The sequence below is a fragment of the Coregonus lavaretus genome, assembly GCF_964263955.1.
Source record: "Coregonus lavaretus genome assembly, chromosome: 4".
In the NCBI taxonomy this organism is placed as follows: domain Eukaryota; kingdom Metazoa; phylum Chordata; class Actinopteri; order Salmoniformes; family Salmonidae; genus Coregonus; species Coregonus lavaretus.
Window position 1 is genome coordinate 50,612,323 of NC_139991.1, and position 16,468 is coordinate 50,628,790.

Here is a 16,468-nt window from a genome sequence, read left to right on the forward strand (position 1 = left end):
AATATTCATAAAATTCATAATTGACTGTGTGTGCTGAAGAGGATCAAATCAAATAGAATTGTATTTGTCACGTGTGCTGAACACAACAGGTGTAGACTTCACCGTGAAATGCAAACTTACAAGCACTTTCTCAACAATGCCCTTACCAGAGTTAAAAGGCAAGATAATTAGCAAATAAAAATAGAAAATAGTAACACAATAAATAACAATAGCGAAGCTATACACAGGGAGTAGCAGTACTGAGTCAATGTGCAGGGGTATGGGGTAATTGAGGTAATATGTACAGTACCAGTCAAAAGTTTGGACACACCTACTCATTCAACGGTTTTTCTTTATTTTTACTATTTGTTACATTGTAGAATAATAGTGAAGACATCAAACTATGAAATAACACATATGGAATCATGTAGTAACCAAAAAAGTGTTAAACAAATCAAAATATATTTTATATTTGAGATTCTTCAAATAGCCACCCTTTGCCTTGATGACAGCTTTGCACACTCTTGGAATTATTTCAACCAGCTTCATGAGGTAGTCACCTGGAATACATTTCAATTAACAGGTGTGCCTTCTTAAAAGTGGATTTAAAATTTAAGATTTGTGGAATTTATTTCCTTCTTAATGCATTTGATCCAATCAGTTGTGTTGTGACAAGGTAAGGGGGGTATAAAAATAGTCCTGGTAGCCCTTTCATTAACTGTTCAGCAGTCTTATGGCTTGGAGATAGAAGCTGTTCAGCAGCCTTTTGGTCACAGACTTGGCGCTCCGGTACTGCTTGATGTGCGGTAGCAGAGTGAACAGTCTATGGCTTGGGTGGCTGGGGTCTTTGACAATGTTCTAGAGGTCCTGGATGGCAGGGAAATCAGCCCCATTAATGTACTGGACCGTCCGTACCACTAGTGCCTTGCGATCGAGAGTGGTGCAGTTGCCATACCAAGCGGTGATGCAGCCAGTCAATATGCTCTCAATGGTGTAGTTGTAGAACTTTATGAGGACATGAGGGGCCATGGCAAATATTTTCAACCTCCTAAGGGGGAAGAGGCGTTGTCGTGCCTCCTTCATAACTGTTCTGGTGTGAATAACCGAGGAAGTTGTAGCTCTCGACCCGCTCCACTACAGCCCTGTCTATGTGGATGGGGGGCCTGCTCGCCTCTCCGTTTCCTGTAGTCCATGATCAGCTCTTTGGTCTTGCTGACGTTGAGGGAGAGTTTGTTGTCCTGGCACCACACAGCCAGGTCTCTGACCTCCCTGTAGGCTGTCTCATCACCGTCGGTGATCAGGCCTACCACATCGTGTAGTCAGCAAACTTGATGATGGTGTTGGAGTTCTGCGTGGCCACACAGTCGTGGGTGAATAAGGAGTAAAGGAGGGAACTAAGCACGCACCCCTGTAGGGCCCCCGTGTTGACGGTCAGAGTGGGAGATGTGTTGTTACCTACCCTCACCACCTGGGGGAGGCCAATCAGAAAGTCCAGGATCCAGTTGCAGAGGGAGTTGTTCAGTCACAGGGTCCCGAGCTTGGTGATGAGCTCAGAAGAATATGTGGCAGGGTGTATACTGTACGCCAGGAAAGAGCATCCTGCCCTTTATATCCCACTCAATGTACAATCACCCATTGCAGAGCAACGCTGGCCACTTGGACAGGGACTCCCTGACGAGCCAGTTACCCAGGCTCAGTGGACTGCACAAACACTGCTAATGGCAGCTTGGCTGGCCCCTGTCTGATGCGTTTGCTGCCTGTCAAGTGAAATAACGTCCCTGGCTTGTATTATCTCCACAGGTGGTCCCTTTTGAAATGATGTCTGAAACTGTGAGGAGCATTACACATAGTTACACAAGCACTCACAGAGGTACACACACACACTTTCATGCATCCACACACATCCACAGTTTACACAAGTAAATAAATTAACATAAAACTCCCAGAGAGAGAGAGAGAGAGAGAGAGAGAGAGAGAGAGAGAGAGAGAGAGAGAGAGAGAGAGAGAGAGAGAGAGAGAGAGAGAGAGAGAGAGAGAGAGAGAGAGAGAGATATCTCATAGAAGAGCAAGTAAACAGAGGAAAAACATAACATCCCCCAGTCCGCAGGTTTCTATTCTCATAATGATGTCTTCTATCTTGCATCATCTTCTTCTTAAACTGTAGACAAATTTGCCACAAATCATACAGTGGGGAGAACAAGTATTTGATACACTTCCGATTTTGCAGGTTTTCCTACTTACAAAGCATGTAGAGGTCTGTAATTTTTTTATCATATGTACACTTCAACTGTGAGAGACGGAATCTAAAACAAAAATCTAGAAAATCACATTGTTTGATTTTTAAGTAATTAATTTGCATTTTATTGCATGACATAAGTATTTGATCACCTATCAACCAGTATGAATTCCGGCTCTCACAGACCTGTAAATTTTTTATTTAAGAAGCCCTCCTGTTCTCCACTCATTACCTGTATTAACTACACCTGTTTGAACTCGTTACCTGTATAAAAGACACCTGTCCACACACTCAATCAAACAGACTCCCTCCTCTCCACAACGGCCAAGACCAGAGAGCTGTGTAAGGACATCAGGGATACAATTGTAGACCTGCACAAGGCTGGGATGGGCTACAGGACAATAGGCAAGCAGCTTGGTGAGAAGGCAACAACTGTTGGCGCAATTATTAGAAAATGGAAGAAGTTCAAGATGACGGTCAATCACCCTCGGTCTGGGGCTCCATGCAAGATCTCACCTCGTGGGGCATCAATGATCATGAAGAAGGTGAGGGATCAGCCCAGAAATACACGGCAGGACCTGGTCAATGACCTGAAGAGAGCTGGGACCACAGTCTCAAAGAAAACCATTAGTACCACACTATGCCGTCAAGGATTAAAATCCTGCAGCGCACGTGAGGTCCCCCTGCTCAAGCCAGCGCATGTCCAGGCCCGTCTGAAGTTTGCGAATGACCATCTGGATGATCCAGAGGAGGAATGGGAGAAGGTCATGTGGTCTGATGAGACAAAAATAGAGCTTTTTGGTCTAAACTCCACTCGCCGTGTTTGGAGGAAGAAGAAGGATGAGTACAACCCCAAGAACACCATCCCAACCGTGAAGCATGGAGGTGGAAACATCATTCTTTGGGGATGCTTTTCTGCAAAGGGGACAGGACAACTGCACCATATTAAGGGTAGGATGGATGGGGCCATGTATCGCGAGATCTTGGCCAACAACCTCCTTCCCTCAGTAAGAGCATTGAAGATGGGTCGTGGCTGGGTCTTCCAGCATGACAATGACCCGAAACACACAGCCAGGGCAACTAAGGAGTGGCTCCGTAAGAAGCATCTCAAGGTCCTGGAGTGACCTAGCCAGTCTCCAGACCTGAACCCAATAGAAAATCTTTGGAGGGAGCTGAAAGTCCGTATTGCCCAGCGACCGAAACCTGAAGGATCTGGAGAAGGTCTGTATGGAGGAGTGGGCCAAAATCCCTGCTGCAGTGTGTGCAAACCTGGATCTTTGTAATTGCAAACAACGTTTTCTGTACCAAATATTAAGTTCTGCTTTTCTGATAAAATAAAATGCAAATTAATTACTTAAAAATCATACAATGTGATTTTCTGGATTTTGGTTTTAGATTCCATCTCTGACAGTTGAAGTGTACCTATGATACAAATTACAGACCTCTACATGCTTTGTAAGTAGGAAAACCTGCAAAATCGGCAGTGTATCAAATACTTGTTCTCCCCACTGTACATTGATGTCAACAGGAGAGTTGCACTCACGTTTCACATCAATGGGGATTTGGCACAAAAGTCACAAACAAGGATGTGTTTCTAGTCTTATATCCATGCCTTCAGGGTAGAAAGTCATAAACTTTTGCACTACCCACTGCAATCTCCACATACAACAAACCAGAACATTTATATCAAAGATAGACACATATTTTCTCTATCCTCATTTTTTATCAGAGAGAAATTGCCTGGTTTGCTTTCTCTCATGTCTATCATTTTGGCACACCAATTAAGGCAACAGGTGGATGTACTCTCCAAAATAGCCCTGTATAATTTTCTATTATCATACAAATTATCTGGCGCTAACTCCTGATTATATTGGGTTATTTAGGCTAGATTTCATTTCCTGCCTGTAGAAAATTGCTTATATAGTTCTCCAGCTGGCTTATGTATTCCTTTCAGATACATTATAGCTACTATTTCCACTTCTCTTACCTCTCAACATTTCCAAAAGCAGGGTCCGAAAACAGGCTTTAACTGCCTGAGGCGCAACATTAACTTAAACCGCATTTTAGGTTTCACATTATATTTCATAACATTGGAAGATATTAATGGCCCTTATGTAATATCCATGGGTATCCAAAGTTCAGAACATGTACAGCATGTCTAATCCAAATGCTTTTAACAACAGCATTGAAGGCATTTATTGTTTTGTGATCTAATAAAGATTTGATTGGAAAAATGCTCAACCTGGTTTAGGCTGACCCAGCTCTTATGAAGAAATGACTTCCTGCTATATAAACCATCCAACACTAAAGACTCCCAAGTGGATATGTTAAGGCAAGCCTTCCCCTTTTACAGTTGAAGAGAAAATTGAGGATATTATTGAATGGTAGTATTAGTCTTTAGCATATACGACTTCAACCAATTAAATGAACAAGTATTATCTATCTTTGGGGAAAGAAAATAGCATCCATCCAACCCATGGCCCAGCTTGTATCAATCACCAGTGTTCTGCCTCAAGTGTCACACACTGAGCTTTCCAATAAATCTTGTCTCTGTGGCGATGCCAGTCGTATGCCATAAGTGACAATGGCTGGCTGATTTGTCGCGTCCCCGCTGGCAGGGTTAATGCCTTTATCACCTGCCGTTAGTTTGTCACCAGTTATCAACCAGCACTGGCGTGGTGTTTACATTGATGAGGGGATTAAAAGGAGAGAAATTAAGAGTGAATGGAGGAAATGCAGCCGTAAATGCCCATCCACTGCTCCCTCGGAGCGGCCTAGAGTGAAATCAGGCCTCATCGCCTGTATTTACGGTGAATTAATTGCTCCGTTTTCCAATCTATGGTATTTTTTGGCCTCTGTACCTACAATAACTGTCACATTCGTTTAAGGATGGGTCAGACCAAGGCGCAGCGTAAAAGGCTTACATGTTTATTTCACCGAATAAACACACGAACAAAAACAACAAACCAACGAAACGTGAAGTCCTAAGGCTAAACACAATACAAGCCTCTAAACACGGAACAAGATCCCACAACTAATGAATGCCAACAGGCTGCCTAAGTATGATCCCCAATCAGAGACAATGAGCGACAGCTGTCTCTGATTGGGAATCACACCCGGCCAAACATAGATATACAACACCTAGACTGAAACATAGAAAACACAACATATAATATTCACACCCTGACTCAACATGTAAGAGTCCCCTGAGTCAGGGCGTGACAATAACAACGATTTATGTTTGATGATGTCTCCCAACATAAACAAAATGTATTGCTGTCGAATCAGATGGCGGTGGTATTGGAACATTTCTCCTCTGGTAAGACACAACACAAAAAAGAACAGGACAGAACATTGGCTCTATGTCCTCAATCTAACAATTACCCCAGATGCTCTGGAGGAGATCTGGCCACAGCCACAAAGAAAAGCAGGACCTCACTATGACAAGCTTGGCCAATTAACATGGATAATGGTGCTCAGTAGTCCTATCCGACACACTCATTCCCCATCTGTGTGTGGGTATGGCCGGCGAGGTGGGGACAGTTGAAAGCATGCCTGCATTAAGGCAGACATATCATTTGCATGAAAGATGATAGGCCATCCGATTCACCACTGACTCAACTGTTCCCCCTCCCTCCCCAATGCCTAAGATGATAGGGATGGAACGGGTAGGGTCGCATTGATTGGCTTTCTGCTAATTGAAAGAATTGGGCAGATTAACTAAGGCTTCAGCTTCATTTGTCATGGCTGCTTTGTATGCTGCTGCACTTATTTGGTTACCACTGAGTTAAATGGGATGATGAGAAAAAAGCCAGTGTTTCACACAAAGCATCAAAGTGTCCCTTTGATCACTGCGGTTGTCCTTTTATATTGCCACAGCTTTAAGCAGATAGTGTCATCCACATCGAGTGGCTAACTAAAACTGATAGAAAGCAATTAATTTAGCTCAGCTGAGTTTTTCTGTATGACTTTGATGATAGCAATGCTTCGGTTTCCTTTTGTTTTTCTTGAATTTGCATTTTTTAAAGTTAATCTGGATCACTTCACATTGAGGACATAAATTGACCCTACACCTAATCCTTGTGAAATCCTCATAAAAATAAGATATAGGTGGGCTGGCCCCTCCATCTACCTCTGTCCCCACCTTTCACATAAAGTTGTTGTTTACTAATAACAACACTTTTCCCTAGACTCCCTGTCTCTGTGGCAGTACTCAGTACACTCTACCTGTCTGTCTTTGCACTGTCTGGAACCTCTGCAAACAAGCCATCCACCCCAGTAACATTGAATGAAGCGACCCCCCATTTCTCCCTCTTATGTATTATTCATCATGTGGTACATGTTAAACTGCATGTTTTGTTATTAAAGAATGGGAATTCTCTGTGACCTTCTCTGGAAATTGAGCATTGTCTCACAACTGTACAGTCTATTGTTGGCTGGCCCTGACATTAGTAGAGGCCAACACATAGAAACATAATTAATAGAACCAATATTAGTCTATATGTCCAAGAAAAGGTCTACGTTGATTGATGTGAATGTGTGATGCACAAAACATTGCAAAATATGTTGGTCAGTGATTGTGTTTGTGCAGCCACCATGGAACATTCTATGCACATTCCATGATTAAACCCACTAACATGGCCACCATGCCGGCATGCAATCTATCCATGCTATTGATTCCAAATTGCCTTCCGTCCCTTTCAATTCATTTTCTATGGATCGGGCTTGGGCTCTGTGGCCTTGACAGGGCTGATGCTGTCAGAATACTCTACTAGGCTTCACACTAACAATACATCATATAAACCAGTAGTCTTTAGAAGTGTTGTAATACTTGTAAAGAAATATTTGTTCTATTCATTCTGTTTCTATGTGTTGGCCTCACGAGTTTCATGACCCGTGACGCGACTCGGACTCGACCAGTGATTACTTTGTTATCAGCAAATGATTAAGATAGGTACTGTATTGGCAGTCTAGCCTTACGTCATTTACGGTATACCAACAAAATATAGCTTCAAAGATTGTTGGACCCCAGCTTTTAGCACTAGAAAAGGACTTGTGACTCGACTCGTGTGTTCAGACAGTAATCATTTGCTGACATGGCTAAGCTAGTTGTCATAGTAATGACAGGTGTAGGCTGATTGGTGGTGGTGCTCGTGCTTCCTCTCACTCAACATGCCTGCCATGGAAGTTTCCCAGTTGCTATGAATGTTCATAGTCTAATTACACTTTTAAAGCCTCAAAGGATAAGATGATCCAGCTTTCAAAACACGTCCTTTTTGGCTAGCCACAACAGTCAACAAGCTAGCTAGCTGTTTAGCTTGCTAGCACACACACTCATTTGTTTGTAAATAATTAAAAAGCATGTTCTTGTCGAACTGTCAAGAAGGTAGCTAGCAAGCAACAAGATATGCCAAATACTGTTCAGACACAAGTCGCATGGCCAGGAATCAGATGTATTTCCAAAACGCTATATCCACACATTTTTCAAATTTGTGTTTTTCAGAAATGATTGCTTATTGGTACCTTCGTGTGTGAGTAAAATAGGAATGTTCTCATATTTGCTATTCATAGATTATAGAAGTGAATTAAAAAGTTTTTTTTTTTCTTCGAAATGCTATATATCCATTGTTTAGCTGGAATGGAATGTTTGTATCCTGTATATTTAACTGTGATATGTGGTTGTCTCACCTAGCTATCTTAAGATGAATGCACCAACTGAGCTGTTCTGGATAAGAGCATCTGCTAAATGACTAAAATGTCAATTGTAAATGTTTTACCTACATATCTCATATTACTGTATTTAATTATTTATTTAAAACATATATGTACAGTACCAGTATTTATCTCAGAGTGAAGCGTACAGTTGAAGTCGGAACTTTACATACAGCTTTGCCAAATACATTTAAACTCAGTTTTTCACAATTCCTGACATTTAATCCTTGTAAAAATTCCCTGTCTTAGGTCAGTTAGGATCATCACTTTATTTTAAGAATGTGAAATGTCAGAATAATATTAGAAAGAATGATTTATTTCAGCTTTTATTTATTTCATCACATTCCCAGTGGGTCAGAAGTTTACATGCACTCAATTAGTATTTGGTAGCATTGCCTTTAAATTGTTTAACTTGGGTCAAACGTTTCAGGTAGCCTTCCACAAGCTTCCCACAATAAGTTGGGTGAATTTTGGCCCATTCCTCCTGACAGAGCTGGTGTAATTGAGTCGGGTTTGTAGGCCTCCTTGCTCGCACACGCTTTTTCAGTTCTGCCCACACATTTTCTATAGGATTGAGATCAGGGCTTTGTGATGGCCACTCCAATACCTTGACTTTGTTGTCCTTAAGCCATTTTGCCACAACTTTGGAAGTATGCTTGGGGTCATTTGGAAGACCCATTTGCGACCAAGCTTTAACTTCCTGACTGATGTCTTGAGATTTTGCTTCAATATATCCACATAATTTTCCTTCCTCATGATGCCATCTATTTTGTGAAGTGCACCAGTCTCTCCTGCAGCAAAGCACCCCCACAGCATGATGCTGCCACCCCCGTGCTTCACAGTTGGGATGGTGTTCTTCGGCTTGCAAGCAACCTCCTTTTTCCTCCAAACATAACGATGGTCATTTTGGCCAAACAGTTCTATTTTTGTTTCATCAGACCAGAGGACATTTCTCCAAAAAGTACGATATTTGTCCCCATGTGCAGTTTCAAACCGTAGTCTGGCTTTTTTATGGCAGTTTTGGAGCAGTGGCTTATTCCTTGCTGAGCGGCTGTTATGATGAATTTCTAGGGTATCAAGTGATTACGAATGTAAGGATGTACTTAGACACTTTTGATGAGGAGTTCATATAATATATTTAATATGGTACCATGGTTAATTATAACAGACATAGCCCTGCCTCTGCCAACTTCCTAACTCCAGAACAAAGATCCACTCTCTCTATATATACACTCTGTTACAAGTCTCTCCACGAACATCTGGTAAACCTCCATGGGCACTCCCATTCTTTGATGTTATTACTCTTTACCCCTAAGTCATATATCCTGTCCATCAATCATTTCTAAGATCACCATCAGTAATCTCCTTTTACATAACATAATGTAGACTCTGTGGCAGCAAACCCTTATCTACTAACTCTCCCCTGGTCCACACAATACTATGACATGACATCATTACAGCGGCCTTTCAGGTTATGTCAATATAGGACTCGTTTTACTGTGGATATAGATACTTTTGTACCTGTTTCCTCCAGCATCTTCACAAGGTCCTGGGATTGATTTGAACTTTACGCACCAAAGTACGTTCATCTCTAGGAGACAGAATGCGTCTCCTTCCTGAGCGGTATGACGGCTGCGTGGTCCCATGGTGTTTATACTTGCGTACTATTGTTTGTACAGATTAACGTGGTACCTTCATGCGTTAGGAAATTGCTCCCAAGGATGAACCAGACTTGTGGAGGTCCACAATTCCATTCTGAGGTCTTGGCTGATTTCTTTAGATTTTCCCATGATTTCAAGCAAAGAGGCACTGAGTTTGAAGGTAGTCCTTGAAATACATCCACAGGTACACCTCCAATTGACTCAAATGATGTCAATTAGCCCATCAGAAGCTTCTAAAGCAATGACATCATTTTCTGGAATTTCCCAAGCTGTTTAAAGGCACAGTCAACTTAGTGTATGTACATTTCTGACCCACTGGAATTGTGATACAGTGTTTTAAGTGAAATAATCTGTCTGTAAACTATTGTTGGAGAAAATGATTGTGTCATGCACAAAGTAGATGTCCTAACCGACTTGCCAAAACTATAGTTTGTTAACAAGAAATTTGTGGAGTGGTTGAAAAACGAATTTTAATGACTCAAACCTAAGTGTATGTAAACTTCCGACTTCAACTGTATATATATAGTGTTTTGCAAAAAAACATTATTATTTGTCTCTCTGAAATGAAACCATCAAATGATATATTTTAAACAAATGCTTATCTGTCGTTGAACAACCACGAGCCATGATTAGATAGTGAAAAAACACACCAATCTCTTTCATAAGTTCTTTAAACAATAAAAACTAATTTAGCAACATTTCTGAAAATGGATATATAGAGTTTTGGAAATAAACTCTTCAAATGAGCTCATCAGTCGCTATACTTGGCCCAGCTGTTTATTTGATGCTCATTGAGGCTTTATAAAAGGCATGTTACACTGGAGATTGCTACTGTTGTGATCGATCGAAAGTGATGCTGTTAAGAAAGTCTCCGTGCTGTGGAATCCTGGCCTGTCTTATTGCAGTCTGAGATGGAGAGATATGTACAGTAGGTTTATGGGATATGTGGCTTTCAATAGCAAAGATTAATGCATTAACATTTTTTATGTGATTTATCGGCCAGGTTTTCACACAAACACATACACAACAACTCCTTTTAACACTTCTCACACACACACAAACACACATAAACATACTTACACCCTTTTGGCAGTATTGACATGTTTTTATGCTGCAGTCATTTTGAAGAGTAGTTTGCATATGTTTGCTCAGAGCCATGTTGTGTATATAGGTGTGTGTGTGTTTGTGCCCATAAATTAATTAACATAATGAAAGTGCATCACAGTAAATTGGCCTTGAGTGAGTATAGTAGAGTTAGAGAGATGTCCTGGTGAAGCAACAATAAAGTAGGGGAAGTTTATTTTAACTCCCAGCCATTTGTCAAAGTGAAGGTTGACAACCCTGATTGGATATTAATCAAAGCGTTGCCCTGAGCTGCCAGAGAGGTGCCAAGTTTTGCAGCCATTTTTCTCTACTGATGTCACATTAGATAAGGGTGGTACTATTTGCTCACTTGCAGTCATAGAAGATAATGGGAGGTCTCTTATGCATGATAATGTCAAACGATTAGGTTTTACTGTTATTGAGATGATGGTGGTGATGATGATGATGATGATGATAATAATGATTATGGGATATTTATGATATCTGTGTTGATCTAAAGGCATGTTGATATCTCTCTCAGCTGTTGAGAGTCTACAACAACTGCAGGTCAAGAGCACAGATGGGTCCTAGTATGACTCATCACACCTCAACTTCCCCAGAGGACTCAACTACGGCACAGTACAGTGAGCAACTGCAACACAGGAGGGGCACAAAATGGACGTTTCACTGACTCCACATGCCCTTATTTGCTCTACTTCATTTAGCAATATTATACATGAGCTTTTCTCTAAATGTATTAATCTTATGAGAGCAGATCAATTATTTCCTCTCTTGTTGTATCAAAAGAGAGAGAATATTGATTTTACAGCCATGTAAATTCACAGTGGCTGATTCATCTTAAAACCCAAAAATCCCTGCATCTTTTGTATGGAGTCACAGGGAGGAGAAATGCTCGGAGCCTGAGGATTCAACTCTAATTTTTTTCTCTGTTTCTTTCTCTGTGTCTCTGCCTCACACACACAACACTGAATGAGACTTATTGTAGAAAAGCTATTGTGTTTTTATTGTTGTGTAGAGTGGTGGAGGAGAGTGTCTGAAACTGCTGCTTTCACTCCTCCAGCCTATTCACTCAATATGCAATTATGGAAAATCATAATAATTTATGGCACATTCCATTATCTAAATTATCTCAGAGTGTGATGAATTGGCACACTATAATAATTAAATTTACATAATGTATTTCCTGGTTAATTTCCGACCTTATATGTGTTGGTAATACCTGAGTATCACTGTTGTATCACGCTGTTGTATCACCCAGTGATACAGTGTATTTGGAAAGTATTCAGACCCCTTTACTTTTTCCACATTTTGTTACGTTACATCCTTATTCTAAACTGGATTAAATAGATTATACCCCATAATGACAAAGCAAAAACAGTAAAAGAAAAAGAAAAATGTTGCAGATTTATTACAAATAACAAACGGAAATATCACAGTTACATAAGTATTCAGACCCTTTACTCAGTTTGAAGCACCTTTAGAAGCGATTACAGCCTCAAGTCTTCTTGGGTATGACGCTACAAGCTTGGCACACCAGTATTTGGGGAGTTTCTTCCATTCTTCTCTGCAGATCCTCTCAAGCTCTGTCAGGTTGGATGGCGAGCGTCACTCCACAGCTTTTTTCAGGTCTCCAGAGATGTTCGATCGGGTTCAAGTTCGGGCTCTGGCTGGGCCACTCAAGGACATTCAGAGACTTGTCCCGAAGCCACTCCTCCGTTGTCTTGGCTGTGTGCTTAGGGTCGTTGTCCTGTTGGAAGGTGAATCTTCGCCCCAGTTTGAGGTCCTGAGCGCTCTGGAGCAGGTTTTCATCAAGGATCTCTCTGTAATTTACTCCGTTAATCTTTCCCTCAATCCTGACTAGTCTCCCTGCCGCTGAAAAACATCCCCACAGCATGATGCTGCCACCACCATGCTTCACCGTAGGGATGGTGCCAGGTTTCCTCCAGACATGACGCTTGGCATTCAGGCCAAAGAGTTCAATCTTGGTTTCATCAGACCAGAGAATCTTGTTCCTCATGGTCTGAGAGTCCTTTAGGTGCATTTTGGCAAACTCCAAGCGGGCTGTCATGTGCCTTTTACTGAAGAGCGGCTTCCGTCTGGCCACTCTTACCATAAAGTCCTGATTGGTGGAGTGCTGCAGTGATTGTTGTCCTTCTGGAAGGTTCTCCCATCTCCACAGAGGAGCTCTGGAGCTCTGTCAGAGTGACCATCGGGTTCTTTGTCTCCTCCCTGACCAAGGCCCTTCTCCCCCGATTGCTCAGTTTGGCCGGGCGGCTAGCTCTAGGAAGAGTCTTGGTGGTTCCAAACTTCTTCCATTTAAGAATGATGGATGCCACTGTGTTCTTGGGGACCTTCAATGCTGCAGGAATTTTTTGGTACCCTTCCCCAGATCTGTGCCTCGACACAATCCTGTCTCGGAGCTCTACGGACATTTCCTTTTTTTGCTCCGACATGCAATGTCAACTGTGGGACCTTATATAGACAGGTGTGTGCCTTTCCAAATCATGTCCAATCAATTGCATTTAACACAGGTGGACTCCAATCAAGTTGTAGAAACATCTCAAGGATGATCAATGGAAACAGGATGCACCTGAGCTCAATTTTGAGTGTCATAGCAAAGGGTCTGAATACTTCTGTAAATAATATATTTCTGTTTTTTATATTTTATACATTTGCGAAAAAAAATCTAAAAACCTGTTTTTTCACCTTGTCATTATGGGATATTGTGTGCAGATTGATGAGTAAAATATAATAAGGCTGTAACGTAACAAAATGTGGAAAAAGTCAAGGGGTCTTAATACTCTCCGAATGCACTGTATTTCTCCACTGTAAAGTACATTTTGTAGCTTTCTACATGAAGTTATTGTTTTTATAGCTGGGGGAACTCAGTATTGTTCACAGCTCACAGTAACTTAGTGTAAAGTCGTGATTAATAATGGTATAATATGATCTCAAAGTGCTATGCATAAAGCAAAACATATCATTTTATATTGAGTTATGGTTCCTGCCAGGTGATACCGCTCAGTTTGAGGGTCCTTGACAGTATGGCATCCATATTAGGAACACCCTAAGTTGTGTCTGGCTGAAGGAATTTCTAATATGGATACCATATCCTAAGCTTCAGTCAGACACTCCAATATCAAATGAAATCCTGAGCTCCCAGGAAAGTGGTGAGTTACAATATATTTTTATGACATAGCTGGCGAGGTCACTGAAACTCCATTACCTCTGTCGCACAAGGAGGCAGTCAGCCTGTTCGATATGTTTTAGCTGTCTTATGGTTGGTGTGATTTTTCCTAAGCTTCATTACCTTCTAAAACTAGCCAGAAAGATTGGAGCTACTGTAGCTAGACATGGACATAGACTTGGAACTGTTTTTATCCAAACAATTGACTAATTAGGTAACATTAAGAACTGCAATCTGACTTCATGATGTTGTATGGCCCTGAATTTCATCCACAGAGCCAAACCTGATCAATCTAGTGTATTCAAGGTCACAGAGGAAGTGAGGTCACTGATTAATGCTGGGAATTGAAGTCTCAGGGGATGTAAAGGTCACATAGGCTGTGAGATCACATCAGTTGGACAGTCCATGAGCGTTTGAGAGGCACAACTTGGAAATAGACTGGGTTCATCCGAAGGTCTCGTATTTCATTTCACTGCTCCTCACTTGCAGTGAAGATCATTATTTATCTGCATGGTGCTTCAACACATATGCACTGATAAGAAGCCTTTAGATTTCCATGAAGGTTGGAGAACGCATGAGTCAAAAGGAAAACGAACCACAGGAGGGCAAAACAGTTGGATGATGTTATTTTATCAGTATATCAACCCGTTGATATACAGTGAGGGAAAAAAGTATTTGATCCCCTGCTGATTTTGTACGTTTGCCCACTGACAAAGAAATGATCAGTCTATCATTTTAATGGTAGGTTTATTTGAACATTGAGAGACAGAATAACAACAAAAAAATCCAGAAAAACGCATGTCAACAATGTTATAAATTGATTTGCATTTTAATGAGGGAAATAAGTATTTGACCCCTCTGCAAAACATGACTTAGTACTTGGTGGCAAAACCCTTGTTGGCAATCACAGAGGTCAGACGTTTCTTGTAGTTGGCCACCAGGTTTACACACATCTCAGGAGGGATTTTGTCCCACTCCTCATTGCAGATCTTCTCCAAGTCATTAAGGTTTCGAGGCTGACATTTGGCAACTCGAACCTTCAGCTCCCTCCACAGATTTTCTATGGGATTAAGGTCTGGAGACTGGCTAGGCCACTACATGACCTTAATGTGCCTCTTCTTGAGCCACTCCTTTGTTGCCTTGGCCGTGTGTTTTGGGTCATTGTCATGCTGGAATACCCATCCACGACCCATTTTCAATGCCCTGGCTGAGGGAAGGAGGTTCTCACCCAGGATTTGACGGTACATGGCCCCGTCCATCGAGTTGAGTTGATGCCAAAGAGCTCCATTTTGGTCTCATCTCACCACAACACTTTCACCCAGTTCTACTCTGAATCATTCAGATGTTCATTGGCAAACTTCAGACGGGCATGTATATGTGCTTTCTTGAGCAGGGGGACCTTGCGGGCGCTGCAGGATTTCAATCCTTCACGGCGTAGTGTGTTACCAATTGTTTTCTTGGTGACTATGGTCCCAGCTGCCTTGAGATCATTGACAAGATCCTCCCATGTAGTTCTGGGCTGATTCCTCACCGTTCTCATGATCATTGCAATTCCACAAGGTGAGATCTTGCATGGAGCCCCAGGCCGAGAGAGATTGACAGTTGTTTTGTGTTTCTTCCATTTGCGAATAATCACACCAATTGTTGTCACCTTCTCACCAAGCTGCTTGGCGATGGTCTTGTAGCCCATTCCAGCCTTGTGTAGGTCTACAATCCTTTCCCTGACATCCTTGGAGAGCTCTTTGGTCTTGGCCATGGTGGAGAGTTTGGAATCTGATTGATTGATTGCTTCTGTGGACAGGTGTCTTTTATACAGGTAACAAACTGAGATTAGGAGCACTCCCTTTAAGAGTGTGCTCCTAATCTCAGCTCGTTACCTGTATAAAAGACACCTGGGAGCCAGAAATCTTTCTGATTGAGAGGGGGTAAAATACTTATTTCCCTCATTAAAATGCAAATCAATTTATAATTTTTTTTACATGTGTTTTTCTGGATTTTATTGTTGTTATTCTATCATTAAAATTATAGACTGATCATTTCTTTGTCAGTGGGCAAACGTACAAAATCAGCAGGGGATCAAATACTTTTTTCCCTCACTGTATACTGCAGTCATTATGGTGAGATTTCATTTTCAATACCCTGAATCGACTGATATAATGCTGGTGGTTTTTAACTGGAGATTGTTTTAAATTGAAGATGCATTTTGATAACAGATGTTAGGGAACCAAATGTGCACTTGCACAGCTTGTGTTCTTTGCTGTAAAGTGTTTAAAGCCTTCCCTGTTGGGGCCAGGTTCCTCTTGCCAAGGGTGACACATATATCCTCGTTGCCAGGTTACCGCTTGCAGACTCATGCACAAAGTAGCCATAATGTGTCCATAAATATTTCCAGCAGTCTCCAGTTGTCCTCCCTACCTCCAGTTGTTATCGCACTAGATATATTAATGTAAATATATTTAAATATTTTGTGCTGCGCGGGTGTATATCTACACTCTTGGCCAATTTGCAGAAGTATAGACGTGGTGTGGCTTCTCTTAGAACAGCGGGAGACTAGACTGTGACCCTCAACGCCTCAGCTGGCACAGGCAG

General features: G+C 41.6%; 1 protein-coding gene across 1 annotated transcript in view; it reads left to right on the forward strand.

Moving 5' to 3' along the window:
• The window catches only part of astn2 (astrotactin 2), a gene marked incomplete at both ends in the record, with an annotated part of 479,012 nt that overhangs the window by 153,065 nt on the left and 309,479 nt on the right, over nt 1-16,468 (forward strand). The gene's annotated exons all lie outside the window — the stretch shown is intronic.